Source organism: Melanostigma gelatinosum (genome assembly GCF_949748355.1).
Source record: "Melanostigma gelatinosum genome assembly, chromosome: 2".
Taxonomy (NCBI): Eukaryota; Metazoa; Chordata; class Actinopteri; order Perciformes; family Zoarcidae; genus Melanostigma; species Melanostigma gelatinosum.
This window is the reverse complement of record NC_136635.1, coordinates 32,607,065-32,609,564: the sequence shown is the minus strand read 5'-3', so window position 1 is coordinate 32,609,564 and position 2,500 is coordinate 32,607,065. Positions and strand designations below refer to the sequence as shown.

Below are 2,500 nucleotides of genomic sequence, written 5' to 3'. Positions count from 1 at the left end.
ACCGACACCAAAAGAATTATGTTATTACATGACATTATTGTGAATTTGATACCAGTCGTAAACTGCATATTTCATTTGGAAATGCAGAATTATTCTGAATGGATCACTTTCAGATTGAGACTTTCCTGTTTCTGTCAGCTTTGTGTTTGAACACAAACCGACTGACCAACAGTTTGCAAAGCTGGAGGAGAGATGCGTTGCCAAAAAACAGGAAACTGCTGATGGAAGATGATAAATCTCTTGAACGTTGAATTGGAGTCTGCACCGGCTCTTCATGCCTCGTGAAGAGCTCAGTACCAATACTCTTCATTGGATTTCGGGCGTGAAAACTGAAGTTTTTGTGCATGAAAACGTAGTAATTGTCTCGTTTGTTGAGCAATATTTAACAGAATACAAAGACACAAACTGTGATAAAGATCATGAATAAACATACTGATGTTACACGTGTTGCAGGTTCATCTGAAACTCTCCCGTCTCTTCAGTTTACAGAACATAAACCATGCAGATGAAAATGCAATCGACGTGCTCCAGAACTCCAGAGAGTTCTTCATCACGTGCTTGTGAGGAATCACCCGACGTGACTCTCGCGCCGTCCAACAGGAAATGTCAACACGCAGTAGCGGCGTCTTATTACGGCCACGACGGCTCCATCAAAGCTCCGACGCCGCGGGAGAAGGTGTTTCCTTTGTACTGAAGGTCTGCACTCCGTATAGTGGGAAATGCACCTCTTCATTACCCGGCGCTGCATATATATTTATATATTTTTATATATATATTTCAGAGGAGATGAGCGTCTTGCTATTTGGAAAGGTGATTTCCCTGCGGGGGTCTCGCTGGGGAACATGGAGATCCATCAGCAGCGGGGGGTGTTTGGGCCGATATGGCAGCCTGGGGGCTCTTTCATGTCTCCGGTCAGGACCCCAAACAGCATCCTGGGCGACATTCATTGGGTCTCATTGATCTTGTTGTCAGAGCAGCTCGAGGGCGGCTCCGACTGCTCACCACGACACAAGAAAAAGCCCCGTAAAGACTTCTCCGAGTGTTCGAGGCTCACACACAGTCACCTCCCCCGGTTATGAGAGGGACAGTAGAGGTGTGATGGAGGATGGATTGAGTGGATCATCCTCAGAGGAAACCCACAAATGCAGAAACACAAAGTTCAGAGCAGGAAATGGAGAAAGACAAAGGTTTATAGAGTCTATTTCTGGAGGCTGAACCATAGAAATAGAATTGGTGGTAATTTGACAAGTACAAAAGAAAAATGGTGATTTGTTTGACAAAGCTCAAAGAGACGGGTGGCTAGTTAGCTAGTTAGCTAGTTAGCTAGCTAGCTTGTCTTTCTCTGGAGCGGAGGGAGTTCGGAGGAGGGGCCGCTAGACCGCCGTTTATTTTCTGTAGCCTGTGTAGCATCACAGCATGATGACATGAGCTAGATCAGGCATTCCCAAAGTGAGCTGCCTCTAGGGGGTGCGCGAGAGGAAAAGTGTAATGGCGGTGCAGTCCTGTCTCCTAAAAATGACGTTCCCCCAAAACTGAAATGCATTCTCAATTACGTTTGACCACAAACGTATTTTCTCCCTGATTACGTTTGTGTTTGACGTACAAATACGTTTCTCATCAACATATCTTTGCTGTACTTTAGTCTTTATGATGTTTCTGTGATCTGCCTCGCCTCTACCCCGCCACCCACGAGTTATTGACCCGCGGTCTGTTCCGAGGGCTGAAGACCTGACGATCGGGTGCCTCGCGGCGGGGACGGCTGGAGACCTCGCGTCCCGGCGCCAACGAGTGAGCGCCGCCACTCGGAACCATAAAACCAAGTCCCGGATTTCACCCGGGGACATTCTGGAGGTATTGTGACCGGGTGATGTGCCTCGTTGCTGGGGAGGTGCGTGTGTGTATGAGCGCATTTCTGCCGGAGACAGGCGGCGTGTTGTGGTAGGGGATGGGGTGTTGTTCCTCCCCCTTTCCTCCCCCTTTCCTCCCAGTCTCTGGACGTGTTTAGCCTCCAGCATCATCCACAAGCAGCTTTGTGTCTCACTTCGCTGACTCGGCATGTTGCTGTCGTTGACCCAAATACAGATCTACTGGGGGGGGGGGGGGTAGAGGGAAGGAGGTGTACTGATGTAAATGAAACACACACACACGCACACACACACACGCACGCACACACTCTCTCTCTCTCTCTCTCTCTCTCTGTCTCTCTCTCTCTCTCTCTCTCTCTCTCTCTCTCTCTCTCTCTCTCTCTCACACACACACACACCTCAGAGGCTGTGTGTGTGTGTGTGTTGTCACTCTGCAGCTCCCTGAGGCCACACAGACCTGCTCAGTCCAACAGCTGCTCAGAGCCCAGTATTCAGCTATCGTGTGTGTGTGAGAGTCAATGACAATGAACTGACTATCAACACCAGCGATGTCCTCTCCCTCCCTCTCTATTAGACACACACGCGCACACACACACACACACACACACACACACACACACACGCACGCACGCACG

General features: G+C 49.3%; 1 protein-coding gene across 1 annotated transcript in view; it reads right to left on the bottom strand.

The window, feature by feature from the left end:
- Window positions 1–2,500, bottom strand: part of LOC306794816 (serine/threonine-protein kinase BRSK2-like) — a gene marked incomplete at its 3' end in the record, with an annotated part of 98,968 nt that overhangs the window by 60,969 nt on the left and 35,499 nt on the right. The gene's annotated exons all lie outside the window — the stretch shown is intronic.